At 37.3% G+C, this 21,988-nt stretch overlaps 1 long non-coding RNA gene across 1 annotated transcript in view; it reads right to left on the bottom strand.

The window, feature by feature from the left end:
• Window positions 1–1,401: 1,401 nt before the first annotated feature.
• LOC128643941 (uncharacterized) overlaps window positions 1,402–21,988 on the bottom strand; it is a 37,975-nt gene continuing 17,388 nt past the window's right edge. The window contains exon 2 of the long non-coding RNA XR_008399894.1: window positions 1,402–6,053. This is a non-coding gene — a long non-coding RNA (uncharacterized LOC128643941). The remainder of the gene's footprint in view (window positions 6,054–21,988) is intronic.

The raw sequence follows: 21,988 nt of genomic DNA, 5'->3' as shown, positions 1-21,988 counted from the left end.
TTCTGATTCTCTTTCCTCCCCTGACCCCTCGTTTGATTCTAAGCGTCTTTTTGGGTTTCTTTGTTTTTCCTGTTCCCCATTTATGCTCTGAAATCTGCTCCTTTGTGGAGTGGTAATTGGATTTACCAAGAGCTTATGGTTTAATGCTTTTATTCAACTTTTATTTGGTACGCAGAATACCTTCAGTGCTTTTATATTGTGTGCTTTAATAAAACTTTCTTCACTTGAGTCCGGCTGCGCTCTTCTGTTTTTGTTTTTCAGTTTTGCCTTGTCCCAAGGGATTCACGTATGATACATCCCTTTTTGAAGAGCAGCACACACCTGTCTGTATGGTGAGGACCCATAACATCACTACAGCCTCAATCTGTAAGGCATATCACTTTTGAGACTTTTTATTCGGACTAATTGTACATTTCATCATTTTTTTTCAGCTGTGTATTGGCATGTTTTATTAATTTTACAGTTGATTATTTGTGCTTCTTTAATTTAATTAATTTATTTAGGAGCTCAGTGTATTTCATTTCTCAGGCAGTTTATATTTTCAGTTTATATTTATATTTATTGTTTACTAGCCTCAGTATATTGCTTTTAATTATTTATTCATAATCTAAGTAGCGCTGATATCTTGTTTCTCTTCTTATTTAACTCATTGTGTCTTGAAAAAGAAATAAACTTCTATAGGGTAGAACAGTAAAATTCATATTGAATATTGCTTAAGAGCAAAACCGAGGGTGCACAAGTAGTGGAATTCTTCATGGAGTTCTGTGCTTTACTACTAATGGTTTACTTCAGGTCATAAAAAGCGTTAAACTTGCAACAATATTTTGGATTGTGCAACACTTAACTCGCCGCTTGTAATACAAGCAAAATGAGCATGTTTCCCCTTGTACTATCCATTAAAAGTACAGAGTGTGCTAAAAATATAATTGGCCATTTTATTATACTTCGGTTAAAATATTAAACCATCCACTAATAATACCAGATCAAACATTATTCTTTTTGCAAAAGTGTTATAGGCATGTAGTGTGCAGGATCAGACTGATATACTTCAAGAAAGCTCTCGTATGTGAAAGGCAAACTTGGGGTAAAATAAAAAACCCACCAAAGAACAAGCTACTGAGCCATTGTTCGTTCCCGTTTGATCACCTCTCTCTGTATATATTCTGAAAATTGTTTTATAGCTTTTCAAGGATGTGTTGGGAAAAGCACAACTTTTACACAAAACTAGGTGACTAATGTCCCTTTAAGAGTACAAACGTTATTCATCTTTTTGAAACATTTGGAGTTAGGTAATAAAAGTCTATTCATCTTTTTGAAACATTTGGAGTTAGGTAATAAAAGTCTATTCATCTTTTTGAAACATTTGGAGTTAGGTAATAAAATCACACACAAGTCAATGAAAACAATACAACTTTGGTTTGTGTTTTAATGAGAAAATAATTATAAACTTGCATTGTATGCCTCACAATCACTATAAAACAAAAGCCAGAACAACATATAAGTGGTTAACATATACATAAAGCCAAGTACAATATAATTGGTTCATATGCCATTAAAACACAGCCACCATTTTATTTTTGTAATAAGCTATTAAATTACTTTCTTTGCACTGAGAAAATAGGTAAGGGGTGAATTGGCAGCTTGCTGCAAAACTATTTCAGAATAATTCTCCTTTGCAAAAAAAAGTAAAAAGTTCACAAATTAAAAGGGTCTATTTTTGGTATCACACACACTGCTTAAAGCCAGTCTTCCTGCAAGTAAAGTTACACAAAATAGTCACAAAAACAAGCATTTATTTGCAGTAGTGTTTCTTTTTGTTGTTCTATATATACACATTTGGTGTAAAAACTGATCCAACATTTGCACTTTTTTTTATTTATCAAATTGTTGTATATGATTTCTGGAGTAGAAATTGGTACTGTATAACTACAGCTTTTATATATTGCACTTTAAAAATTGTGCATGTGGCTCTCAAAATAAATCCAGATCCCTCTCCCATGATATGTAAGATGCCTGTAAATTATTTATTATGTAATAAATGTTTGTGTATATATATATATATATATATATATTTATTAATAAAATAAAAAACAGTTGTAAGCAGGTGGGATAGATGTCAAATCTGGGAAATGCTGTTGGTGTTCTGTTCTCACAAAGGCACCTTAGAGAAAACATTAAGAAGACATAAAACCCAAAATGCATTTGTATTTCAATTCAGATACAGCATACAATTTTAAATAACTTTCTAACTTACTTATCTATTTTGCTTAGTTATCTTGCTATCCATTGTTGAAAAAAGCATATCTAGGTAGGCTATGGATCAGCAATAAAATACTGGAAGCTAGCTGCTGATTGGTGGCTGCACAAATATGCCTCTTGACGTTGGATCACCTGATGTGTTCAGTTAGCTCAAATTAGTGCACTTCTACTCCTTCAACAAAGGATACCAACAGAATGAAGCAAATTTGCCAACAAAAGTAAATTGGTTATTTGTATAAACTCACTGGCATGGAGAGAAATCATGAAAAATCATTGCTGTTTTCTCAGCATTATTTTGAAATGTATGTTCTGAATTTTAAATCAAGAGCTGCTTAACTTGCTATGTAGAGATTTGGATGTGAAGAAGTGATGCACATATTACAATACAATGCTCATAAAACCACCAGATTTTGTGTATTTTCTCTCCCTACTGGTGGTCAGGCCCACAGTGAGATAAACAGCTCTCAAGTTAAAAATGTGCCTTCCTAAAATTGTGTGAGGACCTCACAGTACTGATAAGACTTGTTACATAATCTCACCAGAGACCTTTAGACAATTGGCTCTCTAACTTGTTAGTCACCGTTGGCCTTTATTTTTGCCTAATGTTGTCAGGGTACATATATATCCAATGAATGCAGCACAACTCAATTCTGGCCACTAGGGGACAATCTCATTAAAAAAAGATATTAAACACAATGCAAATCTTTCCAATAGAAGTTCTATTATTATGATGACTTCATGTGCATTCAGTGAGTGATAGCAAGTAACTAAAATACAAGTGTGTTAAGCAGCAGCACTTTATTACTTGTGCTGTGATACACAAGTCTTGCATGTTTTGTACCAGTTGCACACAATATTTATGTCTTTTTAAGCCACGAGCCCCAGACACAAAGGCCAAAATACAGTAACTGCTGCTTCAGAGTAGGGTTTCTGGTTTAGGTTAACAGTTTCAGGTTGTATGTTAGCAAAATAGCGTGATATTATGTGGCTTATATTAAAGGGATATGAAACCCACATTTTTTCTATCCTGATTCAAATAGAGCGTGCAATTTTAAGCAACTTTCTAATGTACTATTATTAAGTTTTCTTCTGGTTTTTCTTGGTATCTTTTTTTTAAAAAGCTGGGACGTATGCTTAGGAGTCTGCCCATTTCTGGCAGCAGTTTTGCAAGAGCATTAGATGGAAACACTATTTCCTGACATGTAGTGCTTCAGATGTCTAGCTAGGTATCTCTTCAACACTGAATATCATGGAAATGCAGCAAATTTGATAATAGAATTAAAGTGGATTTTTTTTAAAAATGTTATGCTGTGTCTGAATCACAAAATAAAGTTTTTGGGTTTCATATCCCTTTAAGGAAGCACGTATCCACTCACTATAATCATTAACAGGGCTGGGAAATAAACACCTATCTACAGTTGCTATATCTATCTCTGTTTTTCTGGACTTGGGCACACCCCTAGAAAAGTCTTTTGAATGCTGTTTATCTTCCTTCCCTTGCTGTAGCCAATTAGGGACATATGCAAATGAGAATGCATTCCAACCTTTGTAGGGGGAGTGGAAACACTGCAATTTTCGGGAGTTATTACAGAAAAAGCAGGCAAAATAAAAAATGAAGCAGGTCACAAAATGATTTAATTACTCGCAATTAATCATTTTATGGAGAACAACATTTAGAATTTGAAGTCTTAAAAGAAAAAAAGGGGCTATAGTAGCAGCCATTTTCTACTCCAGAAACTGTCATTACTAAATAGTTATCTATTTCTTTAAGTGACAAGCATGAAAACAACCTCTACACTACATATTCATGTGATAAAAAGCAAAAGAATAAATAATCAAGAATATTTTCTAAAATTGTTCCCCACCTTTCCATTTGTGGCTCATAAAAATACTTTGTGGGATCAGTCCTTAGAAATACTGTAATAAATCAATACCTTTAATATCTCTTTTCATAAAAAAAAGTGGCACTTTCTCTTTCAACTGTAAGATATGCAAGTGGTTGGAAAATCCTTGTATATCTACACTATGCAGTTCCTTCTTCACTTCAGTCTAAAAACCGTTTCACAACACGCACAGTTTAGAAACATTCGATGACCAAATCAGCTTGGCAATACCGTTTGGCTACTCATTCTTTTCTGCTAAGTAATGAACTAGTCACAACAGTGTGACTGGGATGGGAATTCCCTTTTAAACATAACAGGAAATTTAATGCATTGCCCTCAGTAACACAAAATACACAGCTTACAATAAACTATGTCTTAATACATGTAATGCATGGGAAAATAAATAGGTGTGAGCTAAACTATCCACCATAGAAATGTGATTCTTTGTCACAAATTTATCATTAAAGTTAGTATGTAAATCATTCATTTGCTGTAAGCTAAAAAGGGCATAAAAGTGACAATACCGATAATGTTTTACTTCAATTGTAACAATAAAATGCAATTCCAAAATATAAGATATTTCTTTTAGCCATTTTTTAACATTTTCTAGAGTTTGGCCAATGTAAAAATTATAAATTTGAGAGATGCCAAGCTGAGGTACATCTTCAACATATGAATCACTTGCAACTTTATTGCCATTTAAACATTTGTATTGCTATTACAAAATGATAAAATCTATTTAACAATATTTCGGATAACATAAGAGAAAAAGGGTGATTCCCTCAAAAAATATATTTTCCCAAACATTTAAGGAATAAATTGGGAATATCACGTCCATATTTAAACAGTTTTCTACCAATTGTTCGGTGTCTTTAAAAAGTCAGTTCTGTTCCCTAAATATTGACTGCCTTCCTCACTGTATATTTCTTTTTACAGACAACCTATATATGCAACCATTTGCAGGGAAACACCATGTGCTTTATGATAAGAATAGATTGAATTAAAAATGGAAAAGCAATACCATCGTTATCCTTTCCTCCCTGAGAGCCACAAATGGTATATATATCTATCTATATATTTATGTAATTGTGCTTTAAATAGTTAAAGTTACAGGATTGCAGTCGCATATGGCTGTACAGTTAACTGTTAGATGCCACCCCATTCTGGAGACGGCCATATTGACTAGGCATCGTTCCAGAATTTGTAGTATCAAATATCCATATATCTAAGCATTAACAGTTTAACCTCTCAGTTACCAGTGCAATTCTCACTGGCACTCAAAGGGTTAAAAGATTGTATGTAAATATATATGGTTCTTATTTACCAAAAAAAATCACAGCCCTCATCAGCAAACCCAAAATATTATAGTATGGCTATCTAAATGAAGGACTAGGCTAATTTTATATTGTGCTGTACAGGAAGACAAAGCTGCAGACCTGTGCACAAGATCTGTTTGAAGGCTCCTACTTCAGATATAACATCCATGTTAGAGGCAAAATGTTTCTATAGAGCAGGACAAGCTGTGTACTGGAGCAGGAAGCACTTGCACTTTGAGTGTTTGGCTTTGGGGGATCGTCAAGCATAGCCCCAGGGTTTAGGGCCCACATCATCTGTCAATGCCAAAGACAACATTTTCATTTCCTGAGAGTCCAAAGCTTTTCTGGTCTTGGGCTGTGGTCGTTTTGCGTTATTCACTGTCTTACAAATACGGCCTGCATTATCTCTATATGAATTGCAGAGGCTGCTGAATGTTCAATAAATATGGGATTAAATGATTCCTTTTTATGTTTTTTTTTGGATATTGAATTTGAAAAGTCTTTATTCATCTTCTTCTCGATTGGCGTATATTCCTGCTTCCCAGCGCAAAGCAAGAGCACTTTTCCTGCGGTTCACTCGTACTGCTTCAAGGACCTGAAACAGAGGAACAGTCGCTTAATCTTAATCCATAGTAAGATAACATGTTTTTTTTATTTTTTTAAAGTAAACTAACAGTACATCACAAAGCGGCTGATCACGACTAAACACAACATACATCTAACAACAGCTATCATCTGTATAAAAGGGGGGGGGGGGTAGAAAGTTAAAGGGACTTTGATTGCTTTATAGTTCACGCAACAAGATAAGTGTTCTGAAGTCTAGTATTGTATAACCATTATCATTCTCCATGGGAGTGAGCACAATGTTTCATGAACTAGCAAAGTCTGGCTGTTGTGTAATAGGTTATAAAGTATTTTAATATAAAAATGTTGGTTATGCAAAGCTGAGGAATGGTTAGTAAAGGCATTATCTATCTTTTTAAAACAATTTAAAAAAAAATCAAGTATACTGTCCCTTTAAGTATGGTGAAATGTCCTCTGTACCTGTAACATTCTGTGGCTTTTCAAGAGGTGTATTCCTGAATTACTCATAATTTGCAAAACCTTGCAAATTGAGCTAAGAAAAAAAACAATGTGTAATGTAAGCAGATCTTTTGCACTGATGTGTGTTGTGCTACTTATTTGAATATATGCTCTACACATTTATAAAAAAATAGAGTTAAATGACCCTTTAATGAAAAGAGGAACTCATATTCAGGTACTGTAAGTCACAATTAATAGAGACTAATTTGCCATGCCAGGACTTTAATACTGGAAGGATTAGTCCCTCTTTTCATACAGTGTGTCTAGAGGCAACTAGCTGTAAGTGATAAGAGAGCAAAGAGGCAGGAAGAGGGATCCAGAGGTCAGGCAATCTTGCAGAAAAAAATTAACCTTAAATTGTGTCAACCATGCACCTGGGTCCTGAGGCACGGTTATAGCCAATGTGTCTAAATAAGCGCTTTTTGTCTTTTATTTTTTTATTTTTATAAGATTTTATTAACCCCTTAATGACCACAATGTACCCTGTATCTCACTGGTCATTAAGGGTTTTTTCAGGCCATAATAGCACAAGTCTAGCAAGAACACACTATTAATGCCCTCCCTCCAGCAGGCTTTGTGGAATAGAGCAGTCTCAACGCTGGTGGCAAGACCGTGCTTTAAAACAATCAAGTCCCAAAAAAAGGCCAGTGACATACAGGGTACGTCGCTGGTCCTTAAGGGTTTTTTTAAGATTCAAAGATCAAATAAATTCACACACATCGCTGGATGAATTATAATGATAATTGGGGATGCACAGGACCCCTGTTCTAGTAGACACAAATCAAAAGTATATGGACAGGTCCAAGATTAGTCATTATAAAGAACCGTAATTCTGTGTATAGTCCTTCCATCTCAAGGGAAGGAAGCTTTTCAAATAAATAACTGAATCAAAGAAAGTTGATACATTACAATCAAATTGTGAATATATAGGAAAAGCAGATACGGAGGGGGAGTATTTTTTTGTTGTCTTTTTTTAATGATAGGCAGCTAAATGTATGATCTTTTTTTTTACTTCATTTGTGAAGTGTCCCCCACTTTCTGTCACAGCCCTAGAGGGGCCTGGGGTCCTTACAGGCAGTTTAAACTAGCTCAATGTCATAAATCTTTTAGAGTAACATAAGCTGGTTTACTAGAGAGACAAGAAGTCAGGTTCTGTCCATGCTCCTTTTTTAAGCTGTAGGTAGGGGCTACACTGAGAATTTCTAAATGCTAATTTTACAAGAAAACAGAATTTATGCTTACCTGATAAATTACTTTCTCCAACGGTGTGTCCGGTCCACGGCGTCATCCATAACTTGTGGGAATATCTCTTCCCCAACAGGAAATGGCAAAGAGTACAGCAAAAGCTGTCCATATAGTCCCTCCTAGGCTACGCCCACCCCAGTCATTCGACCGACGGACAGGAGAAAAACAGGAGAAACTATAGGGTGCCGTGGTGACTGTAGTTAAAGAAATAAATTCATCAAACCTGATTAAAAAACCAGGGCGGGCCGTGGACCGGACACACCGTTGGAGAAAGTAATTTATCAGGTAAGCATAAATTCTGTTTTCTCCAACATTGGTGTGTCCGGTCCACGGCGTCATCCATAACTTGTGGGAACCAATACCAAAGCTTTAGCACACAGATGAAGGGAGGGAGCCAATCAGGTTACCTAAACGGAAGGCACCACGGCTTGCAAAACCTTTCTCCCAAAAATAGCCTCCGAAGAAGCAAAAGTATCAAATTTGTAGAATTTGGCAAAAGTGTGCAGGGAAGACCAAGTCGCTGCCTTACATATCTGATCAACAGAAGCCTCGTTCTTGAAGGCCCATGTGGAAGCCACAGCCCTAGTAGAGTGAGCTGTGATGCGTTCAGGAGGCTGCCGTCCGGCAGTCTCGTATGCCAATCGGATGATGCTTTTCAGCCAAAAGGAAAGAGAGGTAGCAGTAGCTTTTTGACCTCTCCTCTTGTCAGAATAAACGACAAACAGAGAAGACGTTTGTCTGAAATCCTTTGTTGCTTCTAAATAGAACTTTAAAGCACGAACTACATCTAGATTGTGTAACAAACGTTCCTTCGTTGAAACTGGATTCGGACACAAAGAAGGCACAACTATTTCCTGGTTAATATTCTTGTTGGAAACAACCTTTGGAAGGAAACCAGGTTTAGTACGCAAAACAACCTTATCTGAATGGAACACCAGATAGGGCGGATTACACTGCAGAGCAGATAACTCAGAAACTCTTCTAGCAGAAGAAATAGCAACCAAAAACAGAACTTTCCAAGATAACATCTTGATATCTATGGAATGTAGAGGTTCAAACGGAACCCCTTGAAGAACTGAAAGAACTAAATTCAGACTCCAGGGAGGAGTCAAAGGTCTGTAAACAGGCTTGATCCTGACCAAAGCCTGAACAAAAGCTTGAACATCAGGCACAGCTGCCAGTCGTTTGTGTAATAAGACAGATAAAGCAGAAATTTGTCCCTTTAGAGAACTTGCTGATAATCCCTTATCCAAACCTTCTTGGAGAAAAGAAAGGATCCTAGGAATTTTGATCTTACTCCATGAGAATCCCTTGGATTCACACCAACAGATATATCTTTTCCATATTTTATGGTAAATCTTCCTAGTTACAGGTTTTCTGGCTTGTATCAGAGTATCTACTACAGAATCCGAAAACCCACGCTTAGATAAAATCAAGCGTTCAATTTCCAAGCCGTTAGCTGAAGGGAAACTAGATTTGGATGTTCGAATGGACCTTGTACTAGAAGATCCTGTCTCAAAGGTAGCTTCCATGGTGGAGCCGATGACATATTCACCAGGTCTGCATACCAAGTCCTGCGTGGCCACGCAGGAGCTATCAAGATCACCGAGGCCCTCTCCTGCTTGATCCTGGCTACCAGCCTGGGAATGAGAGGAAACGGTGGAAACACATAAGCTAGGTTGAAGGTGCAAGGCTCTACTAATGCATCCACTAGAGTCGCCTTGGGATCCCTGGATCTGGACCCGTAGCAAGGAACCTTGAAGTTCTGACGAGACGCCATTAGATCCATGTCTGGAATGCCCCATAATTGAGTCAACTGGGCAAAGATCTCCGGGTGGAGTTCCCACTCCCCCGGATGGAATGTCTGACGACTCAGATAATCTGCCTCCCAGTTTTCCACTCCTGGGATGTGGATCGCAGATAGGTGGCAGGAGTGATCCTCCGCCCATTTTATGATTTTGGTCACTTCTCTCATCGCCAGGGAACTCCTTGTTCCCCCCTGATGATTGATGTAAGCAACAGTCGTCATGTTGTCTGATTGGATTCTTATGAATCTGGCCTTTGCTAGTTGAGGCCAAGCCTTGAGAGCATTGAATATCGCTCTCAGTTCCAGAATGTTTATCAGGAGAAGAGACTCTTCCCGAGACCATAGCCCCTGAGCTTTCAGGGAGTTCCAGACCGCGCCCCAGCCCACTAGAATGGCGTCGGTCGTGACGATGACCCACTCTGGTCTGCGGAAACTCATTCCCTGGGACAGGTGGTCCTGGGTTAGCCACCAACTGGAGACAAGTCTGTATAGTCCCCATTCCACTGTTTCAGCATGCACAGTTGTAATGGTCTTAGATAAATTCGCGCAAAAGGAACTATGTCCATTGCTGCAACCATCAACCCTACTACTTCCATGGACTGAGCTATGGAAGGACGTGGAACAGAATGAAGAACTTGACAAGCGCTTAGAAGTTTTGACTTTCTGACATCTGTCAGGAAAATCTTCATTTCTAAAGAATCTATTATTGTCCCCAAGAAAGGAACTCTTGTCGACGGAGACAGGGAACTTTTTTCTATGTTCACTTTCCATCCGTGAGATCTGAGAAAGGCCAGAACGATGTCTGTGTGAGCCTTTGCCTTTGAAAGAGACAACGCTTGTATCAGAATGTCGTCCAAGTAAGGTGCCACTGCAATGCCCCTTGGTCTTAGAACCGCTAGAAGGGACCCGAGTACCTTTGTGAAAATCCTTGGAGCAGTGGCTAGCCCGAATGGGAGAGCCACAAACTGATAATGTTTGTCCAGAAAGGCGAACCTTAGGAACTGATGATGATCTTTGTGGATAGGAATATGTAGATACGCATCCTTTAGATCCACGGTAGTCATAAATTGACCCTCCTGGATTGTAGGTAAAATCGTTCGAATGGTTTCCATTTTGAACTATGGCACTCTGAGAAATTTGTTTAGGATCTTTAAATCCAGAATTGGTCTGAAGGTTCCCTCTTTTTTGGGAACCACAAACAGATTTGAGTAAAACCCCATTCCTTGTTCCACGGTTGGAACTGGGTGTATGAAGAAACCGGAGCCGGTTACAGTTTTAACCCCTCTACAGTCCCAGCTACAGCCTTTGCTGCGACTTTACCAAACCCAGGGGGTATACGATACCAAATGAAGCCTTCTAGGAACCTTTTCAACAACTTTCAGACCCACACACATGCAGCTGCATGTCCTGCTCTCAAAAGTAACTGCGCAGTAATGGCGCAAAAATGAGGCTCAGCCTACTACAGGGAAGGCCCTGCCTGACTGAAAAGGTGTCTAAACCAGTGCCTGACGTTAAAAAAAAACGTTCCCCAAAGTTTATAAGTGTGAATATCAACATCAAGCTTTATAAAATGCCCAAATAAAGCAATCGATCTTGCCCATAAAAGTGTCTACCAGTTTTATAGCCCATATTAAGCCCTTTATTCTGTTTGAGACTAAGAAAATGGCTTACCGGTCCCCATCAGGGGAAATAACAGCCTTCCAGCATTACACAGTCTTGTTAGAAAAATGGCTAGTCATACCTTAAGAAGAAAAGTCTGCTAACTGTTTCCCCCAACTGAAGTTATTTCATCTCAACAGTCCTATGTGGAAACAGCAAACTATTTTAGTTACTGCTGCTAAAATCATATTCCTCTCACAAACAGAACTCTTCATCTTTTTCTGTTTCAGAGTAAATAGTACATACCAGCACTATTTTAAAATAACAAACTCTTGATAGTAGAATAAAAAACTACAACTAAACACCACATACTTTTCACCATCTCCGTGGAGATGTTGCCTGTGCAACGGCAAAGAGAATGACTGGGGTGGGCGGAGCCTAGGAGGGACTATATGGACAGCTTTTGCTGTACTCTTTGCCATTTCCTGTTGGGGAAGAGATATTCCCACAAGTTATGGATGACGCCGTGGACCGGACACACCAATGTTGGAGAAAATAAGTTGACTTTTTTTTTAACACAATCTCTTTCTTTATAGGTTTACTTTGATTTAACACTGTGACCTAATATATAAAAGAATTATTGCATAGAAAAATAGCAAATCTAGGCAAGTATCCCAGCTTGCCATTTCCCAGAAGTACTCTCTATCCATTGTTACCAATGCACCAGAGAACTCTGGGTAATATATTTATAGCATATTTTTATTTAAGGAAACATTTTCATTTTATCAACAACATCTACTTGAATCCATCCCATCACATGCAAAGGTGCCAAGACTTTGTAAAATGCAGGGCTCACTAAAATAATAAAATTCAAATGGTGTTTTGACCATGATTTGAAAAATACAATAAAGAAAAATAGTTTAGCCCCTCATAATAAAATTGCTTACATGAATGTTTTTAGTTACTCCTGTGATTAAAAACTGTCATTTTTACCCATTTTGTGTTGCAAATTTTAGATCTAGTAAAATAGTTTAAAAGCACAAGATTTAATTTTAATGGGAAAAATAAATAAGCACAGAGGTGTAACCGAACGCTATGCTTTTCACAGATGAGCTCATAGTATGAAATGCCTTGGAACTTATCTTTGCATTACAGGTTATTGGCATTAAAGGTATAAAAGGTGAACCAGTGGGAAATTCCCTGGCACTTATATACAATGTAGAAATGAGCTAGAATAACAAATACTAGTTGGTTGGTGTGCATCAGAAAGATAATGCCAGTTGGGAAATTCCCTGGCACTTATATACAATGTATTAATAAACTAGAATAACAAATACTAGTTGGTTGGCATGCATCATAAAGATAATGCCGGTTACTTAGATACACATACACTGTAACTGATCATTAAAGAGTTAAAGTGCTTAGTTATTTTAAACATATGTACTTGCTTAGAATTTTTTTTCATATTACAAATACTTTACCATTCATATTGCCTTCTACCAATATAGGGCTAGATTATGAGTAGGGCACTAACAGTTGTGGGCAAAAGATAATGGGTTTATCACTGCTCTTTGCATGCGTCGTATGTGGCGTGCAAATTACCGATTGAAAGTAAACGCATTCGCATGAGTGCAATTGAATTTAACACGCATCAGGATAGCAGCAACTTTAGATCTCTGGTTAACTGTTACACTGAGCCTCAACGCGTTTCAACCGCCAGCGTGCGGTCTTTATCAAGAGGTAAGGTGAAGCTTACCTCTTGATAAAGACCGCACGCTGGCGGTTGAAACGCGTTGATGCTCAGTTTGGACTACCCGAGGACCCGTAGCGCTCTGTGGAGAAGTCATTGGTATCTGGAACTCTAACACGGCTATTGCAACCAGAGCCGCAACTACGGAAGTCAGCAAGGGTTTGAACTTTTCAGTTCTGTGAAGACTATCCTGAGGGACTTGCATAGTTTGTTTTACGGACTGATATTGATTTTACTGTCTATGCATGATTCATCCGGAATCCTGATGTTTTAAACAAACGCCTGATTAAATATTCAACACTGTAAGTGCAATCTAATAGCGTGGTGTTTTTTGTCTTACCAATCCACACTTGAGTCTGTTTGCGCTTTGTTTTTCTACAGATTTGTAGAAACCTGTACCACCCGTAGTTTCAGCTCGCAACTCGAGCTATCTCATATACGGCGCCGTCAGATGCTAAAGTGCGTAAGTCTGACAAACCAGCGATGTCCAGAAATCTGCGTAAGTACAAATTTCTGGAGTCGCCAGTGACTTACGGCACTTTAGAAACTGCCGCCGCATAAAAAACCTGACTAAGTTATAAAATCACTCGTTCTCCGCCTGGAACAGGACCTTCTCCGCCGGTCTTCAGGACAGGTAAGGAGCACTTGGAAGGTTAGACTTAGGTTTTTTAAGGGGGGATTGGGTGGGTTACAGTAGGGGTATGTGGGTGGTGGGTTGTAGTGGGGGGGGGTTGTTGTTGTTTTTACAGGCAAAAGAGCTGATTACTTTGGGGCAATGCCCCACAAAAGGCCCTTTTAAGGGCTGGTAATAGAGCTGTTTACTTTTGTAATTTAGATTAGGGTAGGGAATTTTTTTTATTTTGGGGGGCTTTGTTATTTTATTAGGGGGCTTAGAATAGGTGTAATTAGCTTAAAAATCTTGTAATCTTTTTTATTTTTTGTAATTTAGTGGGTTTTTTTTTTTGTAATTTAGTTTAGTGTATTTAATTGTATTTTAGTTTAGATATTTGTAGTTTAATTTATTGATAGTGTAGGTATATTTGTAACTTAGGTTAGGATTTATTTTACAGGTAAATTGGTAATTATTTTAACTAGGTAGCTATTAAATAGTTATTAACTATTTAATAGCTATTGTACCTAGTTAAAATAAATACCAAGTTACCTGTAAAATAAATATAAACCCTAAAATAGCTACAATGTAATTATTAATTATATTGTAGCTATCTTAGGGTTTATTTTATAGGTATTTAGTTTTAAATAGGAATAATTTAGTTAATATTATTAATATTATTTAGATTTATTTTAATAATAATTAAGTTAGGGGTGTTAGAGTTAGATAGGGTTAATATAGTTAATATATATAATATAATAAATATATTAACCCTAATATAATTAGGGTTAATATAGTTAATATAGGTGGCGGCGGTGTAGGGGGGTCAGATTGGGGTTAATATATTTAATATAGGTGGCGGCGGTGTAGGGGGATTAGATTAAGGGTTAATATATTTAATATAGGTGGTGGCGGCGGTGTAGGGGGATTAGATTAGGGGTTAATATATTTAATATAGGTGGCGGCGGTATAGGGGGATTAGATTAGGGGTTAATATATTTAATATAGGTGGCGGCGGTATAGGGGGATTAGATTAGGGGTTAATATATTTAATATAGGTGGCGGCGGTGTAGGGGGATTAGATTACAGGCAAAAGAGCTGATTACTTTGTGACAATGCCCCTCAAAAAAGCCCTTTTAAGGGCTGGTAAAAGAGCCGATTACTTTGGGGCAATGCCACGCAAAAAGCCCTTTTAAGGGCTGGTAAAAGAGCCGGTGTTACTTTGGGGCAATGCCACGCAAAAAGCCCTTTTCAGGGCTATTTGTAGGGTTAGACTTAGGTTTAGTGGTAGGGAATTTTTTTAGTATTTTAGGGGTTAATTATTTTAATATAGGTGGCGGCGGTATAGGGGGATTAGATTAGGGGTTAATTTAATATAGGTGGCGGCGGTATAGGGGGATTAGATTAGGGGTTAATAATTTTAATATAGGTGGCGGCGGTGTAGGGGGCTCACATTAGGGGGTAATAATTTTAATATAGATGGCGGCGGTGTAGGGGGGATTACATTAGGGGGTTAGACATTTAATGTAGGTGGCGGCGGGGAGCGGCGGTTTAGGAGTTAAACACTTTATTAGGGATGGTGGCAGGGGATCGCGGTTGACAGGTAGATAGACATTGCGCATGCGTTAGGGAGTTACGGGGTTCCAATACACAGCGCAAGGCTTACTACGCCTGCAATTTGTGGCAAGGTGAAAATGGAGTAAGATTTCTCCATATTCGCCACGTAAGTCCTTACGCTGTATATTGGATACCAAACTGCGCTGGTTTGGTATACCTGTCTATGTGCCAAAAAACTACGGCCGAAGGCAGAAATATACGAGCGTAACATCTATGTTACGCCGTATATGTGATACCAAGCCAGCGCAAAATTTGGCGTCACCGGCTTTTGCGGGCGACGCTGCATATCGGATCGGGGCCATAATTTGCAAATCCATTTTGTCATGCCCAGGAGATGAGACTGATTGAGCTGTCTCAAGAATCTACTATATTATCAGAAATGACACAAGGAACTTATTTGCGAATCTAATGCAGTTTACGTTTTGTTTAATATTCTAAAGTGTGTTTGTTCGATCCTGTAATTGACTATTTTGTATATTCTTTCTCAAAGACAAGGACAATAAACCAAAGGTTTAGCTATTTGCATTTGACACTTTAAACGGGCATTTAGCTAAAAAGTGCTTTTACATAAGGATCCTATATGACACATTTATTAGCATAGAAATCTCTAAATATATATGTATATGAATCTATACATATGTATTTATAAGTGTATATATGTATATTCATACATATATACACACACATATAAACACATAAATATATATGCAGTGTTCTCTTTTAGCGGGTGAACCACTGACTGATTTTACTGACCACCCGGCTAAAATTTTAGCCAATATTAAGCTAAAATTAGCTAGTATCAAAAATATTTATTTTTAATTGCACAAATTATCATTAAAAACATTTATGTTAAATTATGCAATTAATTTGTGCATTGGATAGATGAAAATTTTATATTTTAATATAAAAAGTATCACACTGACCCCACCCGGCTACTTTATAATGCCACCCGGGTGGCAATATACATATATATTGTTCTCCCAGTGATAAATCTAAATAGATATATAAAGTAAACTAATCATGTAATTATCAATTTCATTTTTGTATTCACTAAATTGAATGTGGCACACTAAAGTGAAAGCTCTACTTATGCTTGGCAACTGTATTTAAAGGGACATGAAACCTCATGTTTTTTTCATGATTCGGATAGAACATACAGTTTTAAACAACATTCCAATTTACTTCTATTATCAAATGTACTTCGTTCTCTTGGTATCCTTTGTTCAAGAAGCGGCAATGCACTATTGGGAGCTAGCTGAACGCATTAGAAGAGCCAATAACATGAGGCATATATGTGCAGCCACCATTCAGCAGATCCTGAGCCTACCTAGGTATCCTTTTCAACAAAGAGTACAGAGATAATAAAACAAATTTGATAATAGAAGTAAATTTGAAAGTTGATTAAAACCATGTGCTTTGTCTGAATCCTAAATAAAAAAATGTGGTTTCATGTCCCTTTAATATCAACTCAATAAATAGAAATATGTCTCAAAATAATAAATGGAGAGTACTGCTTTAATCTTGTATATATTTTTTATTAATTCTTATAGTGAATTGAGAAAAAGGGTAAGTGACACAGCAGAGGAGATGTATCAAAGCAAAAAGCCAATGTCAGACATCTGCTTGCAAGTCTCAGCATAACAAGCTATCTGGTTGTTTAATAAGTAATGTTTATATTTAGCTATTTAATGGTTATATCGTTATTAATATTATTGGATATTAACAGAATATAGGCATAGCTGAAAGAACTTGCATTGCGTGTACGAGAGAAGTACATTTTAATTTAATAAGTCTGGAAGAATCCAGGAGATAATACCACAGAGGTTTTTTTCCTGATACATCATCTCAGTGTGTTTAAATCCAGCATTACACAACACAAGCACAGACATGAGGGCAGTAATTGCATGCACTGGATAATATGCTTGCAGCCCGGAGAATAATTCCATGCACTGGATAATATGCTTGCAGACCAGAGAATAATTCCATGAACTGGATAATATGCTTGCAGCCCAGAGATTAATTCCATGCACTGGATAATATGCATGCAGCCCTGAGATTAATTCCATGCACTGGGTAATATGCTTGCAGCCCAGAGATTGCAAGCAGTGCACATGTACCTCAGAAGTAATTCTGTAAGACAGTAATTTACATGTGTACTAGGAAGAAGGAAAAAGGAAGAGAGAGGTTAGTGTGCTAGACAGAAAGCAGACAGTGACAGCATCTCATATCACACTGAAAAAGAACATGTTTCAGTAACAGGAGAGAATGGCTACTTGTCTATATATCTATCTCTTACCCACTTCTCATTCTCTTAATCATTATCTATACATCTAATCCAGTAACTATACAATTAGTTAACAGAATACAGATTCTAACAGAATTCCCTTCCATTCTCTAGATCTGATAATAGAAGTAAACTGGGAACATGTTTATGATCATATGCTCTGAATCATGAAATACAAATGTGGGTTTCATGCCCCTTTAAATTCTGGGATTGAGAATGACTGTTTTAATGGTTCAAATCTTAGTTCATTCCATTGCTTTCAGCAGAAATTGGAACTTCACCCCAATGCTTATACTTAAGTTGAAGCTTTTTGTCAAGGCCCACCCTACACCTACATCATAGGATTTAAAGGGACATGAAAGTCAGAATTAAACTTTCATGGTTGAGACAAAGAATTCTATTTTAAGAAACATTTAGGTTTACTTGTATTAGCAAAATGACTTTGTTCTCTTGGTATCCTTTGCTAAAAAGCTACCCAGGTAGACTCAAGTACAGGAATGCATTACTGGTAGCTAGCTGGTGATTGGTGGCTACATTCAGCTAGCTCCCAGTAATGCATTTCTGCTGTGGTGCTGACTTTAACTATGTATTTACTGCTTATGCATATATGTTCAGCTAACTCCCAGTAGAACGTAGTTGCTCTGACTTTAACCATGTGTTTAACTGTTCTGCAGGGGTTAAACACAGTTATATGCAAACAACAAATGCTGTAGCACATTCAAGCATTTTTTTTGCACTTGTATGTCTCTTTAAATCCTGTCCTAAGTATTACCCATGTGTACATTGGAACCAGTATATTCTGTTGATGTTAAGTTTGTAAACTATAACATTCTCAGTAGGGTTGCACCGATACCATTTTTTTATGACCGAGTACAAGTACTGATACTTGTTTTCAAATACTCGCAGATACCAATTACCGATACTTTTTTTTAATATCATGTGACAGTTTACCAAGCACAATACAGGCTAATTATTTAAGATTCCTTCTATATAATTATAAAGGGCTGTAATTCAAAAGACATTATGAAATAATAAAACAGTTTTATTTGTCACAAAGTTCACTGAATATGTTTATAAATATAAAATGTTACAATAAAATATAACATTTAAAGGGGTGATACAATTGTGTTGTAGGGCTGTTATATAACATCAATCTGACATTTGTATGGAGGTTCAACTCTAATTTGAACACTTTCACTTTCCACACTACTGCATGGGGCAGAAATATATTTTTGGGCCATTTTAGCCAGAGCTGGAATCTGTTTATTAACTGCCCAGTACTTCAGGGATTTGTCTGAACGAGGTACAGTGATCTCTCTTACAATAATACAAATAACAGCAATTTGTATTGGCAGAACAGTAGTAAACAATTTTTAGTTGAGTCTCCACTCCAGTTTAAAATGAAATGGGAACATGCAGTTTGAAAAAACGCCACAAGATAGCATATGGGTAGGAAGTGGAGGTATCGGTTTAAGTATCGGTGCATTTGCACTAGTACAAGTACTCATGCAAATACTTGGTATCGGTACCGATACCGATACTAGTATCGGTATCGGTGCAACCCTAATTCTCAGGATGAAGTGTTTTGTCTTGTATACCCCTTTCTTTTCACCAGGGTAAGGTAGTTTTGCTATTGTATATTCTCTGTGCAGAGCGATAGATTGTTTTATCATGTGATCTCACTGCCCTATATGAAATTACATTTGTTTGTTATGTCTTTTAGAAGGGAAATGATTCAGCAATGACTTCTGGGATTGCTGCCATTAATGTGTTTGTATAGGTGATGATTAAAAGGCTTTAAATCATTTCTATGCTTCCTGTTTTTGGACATTTTGGGAATTTGTTTAATTTTTTTTTTAGTTCAAACACACTATGTTACTTTTCACCTTCTTACACTATTTGATTTATCTAATTGCTGTAAAATAATGAGTCCTGATTGTAAGCAGCTTGATCTCTAGGTTCATTAATCGTATCTGATGCACTTTTGTATCAATATGATAAGAAGCAAGATACAGCACTCATTTCAAAGGGATATTAAACCCATTTTTTCCCCAATGATTCAGATAGAAACATAATTTATGTAAGAACTTAAACCTGATAAATTAATTTCTTTCATATTGGCAAGAGTCCATGAGCTAGTGACTTATAGGATATACAATCCTACCAGGAGGGACAAAGTTTCCCAAACCTCAAAATGCCTATAACTACACCCCTCACCACACCCACAATTCAGTTTAACGAATAGCCAAGTAGTGGGGTGATAGAAAAAGGAGTAAAAAAGAGTAAAAAGCATCAAAAAAGGAACTGGAAATATAATTGTGCTTTATACAAAAAAATATAACCACCATAAAAAGGGTGGGTCTCATGCACTCTTGTCAATATGAAAGAAATTAATTTATCAGGTAAGTTTTTACTTAATTATGTTTTCTTTCATGTAATTGGCAAGAGTCCAAGAGCTAGTGACGTATGGGATAGTAATACCCAAGATGTGGAACTCCACAGAAGAGTCACTAGAGAGGGAGGGATAAAATAAAAACAGCCATTTACCGCTGAAAAATTAAATCAACAACCAAGTTTTTCTTATAATTGAAAAGAAAAAAACAAAACATAAGCAGAGGAATCAAACTGAAACAGCTGCTTGAAGAACTTTTCTACCAAAAACTGCTTCCGAAGAGGCAAATACATTAAAACGGTAGAATTTAGTAAATGTATGCAAAGAAGACCAAGTCGCTGCAAATCTGATCAACTGAAGCTTCATTCTTAAAAGCCCACAAAGTGGAGACTGATCTAGTAGAATGAGCTGTGATTCTCTGAGGCGGGGCCTGACCCGACTCCATATAAGCCTTATGAATCAAAAGTTTTAACCAAGATGCCAAGGAAATGGCAGAAGCTTTCTGACCTTTCCTAGAACCAGAAAAGACAACAAATAGACTAGAAGTCTTCCTGAAATCTTTAGTAGCTTCAACATAATATTCCAAAGCTCTTACAACATCCAGAGAATGTAAGGATCTCTCCAAAGAATTCTTAGGATTAGGATACAAAGAGGGGACAACAATTTACATGTTAATGTTGTTAGAATTCACAACTTTAGGTAAAAATTTAAATGAAGTCCGCAAAACAGCCTTATCTTGATGAAAAATCAGAAAAGGTGATTCACAAGAAAGAGCAGAAAAAGGAACAACACTTTCCAAGAAAGTAGTTTAATATCCAAAGAATGTATAGGCTCAAAAGCCTGTAAAGCTCTCAGGACCAAATTAAGACTTCAAGAAGGAGAAATTGATTTAATGACAGGCTTGATACGGACCAAAGCCTGAACAAAACAGTGAATATCAGGAAGCTTAGCAATCTTTCTGTGAAATAAAACAGAAAGAGCAGAGATTTGTCCCTTCAAGGAACTTGCAGACAAACCTTTATCCAAACCATCCTGAAGAAACTGTAAAATTGTAGAAATTCTAAAAGAATGCCAGGAGAATTTATGAAAAGAACACCATGAAATATAAGTCTTCCAAACTCGATAATAAATATACCTAGAAACAGATTTACGAGCCTGTAACATAGTATCAATCACTGAGTCAGAGAAACCTTTATGACTAAGCACTAGGCATTCAATTTCCATACCTTCAAATTTAATGATTTGAGATCCTGATGGAAAAATGTCTCTTGAGACAGAAGATCTGGTCTTAAAGGAAGTGGCCATGGTTGACAAGAAGAACTAGAGGCGGGAAGATATAAGCAGGTTGGTAAAACCAAGGAACTGCTAACGCATCCACCAACTCCGCCTGAGGATCCCTGGACCTGGACAGGTACCCGGGAAGTTTGTTGTTCAGATGGGAAGCCATCATGAAAGACCCCACATCTGAACAATCTGAAAGAACACATCTGGATGGAGTGACCACTCCCCGGATGTAAAGTCTGACGGCTGAGATAATCCGCTTCCCAATTGTCTACACCTGGGATATGTACCGCAGAAATTAGACAAGAGCTGGATTCCGCCCAAACAAGTATCTAAGATACTTCTTTCATAGCTAGGGGACTGCGAGTCCCACCCTGATGATTGACATATGTCACAGTTGTGACATTGTTTGTCTGAAAACAAATGAATGGTTCTCTCTTCAATAGAGACCAAACCTGAAGAGCCCTGAAAATAGCACGGAGTTGTAAAATATTGATTGGTAACCTCGCCTCTTGAGATTTCCAAACCCCTTGTGCTGTCACATCCCCAGACAGCTCCCCAACCTGAAAGACTTGCATATGTTGTGATTACAGTCCAGTTTGGACCAACAAAGGAGGTCCCTTGAACTATACGATGGTGGTCTAAACACCAGGTCAGAGAGAGTCGAACATTGGGATTTAAGGATATTAATTGTTATATCTTTGTATAATCCCTGCATCATTGATTCAGCATACAAAGCTGGAGAGGTCTCATATGAAAACGAGCAAAGGGGATTGCGTCCGATGCTGCAGTCATGAGTCCTAACACTTCCATGCACAAAGCCACTGAAGGGAATGACTGAGACTGAAGGTTCCGACAAGCT

The sequence above is a fragment of the Bombina bombina genome, unplaced genomic scaffold, assembly GCF_027579735.1.
Source record: "Bombina bombina isolate aBomBom1 unplaced genomic scaffold, aBomBom1.pri scaffold_953, whole genome shotgun sequence".
Classification (NCBI taxonomy): Eukaryota; Metazoa; Chordata; class Amphibia; order Anura; family Bombinatoridae; genus Bombina; species Bombina bombina.
The sequence above is the reverse complement of the archived record's forward strand: the minus strand, read 5'-3'. Positions and strand labels throughout refer to the sequence as shown.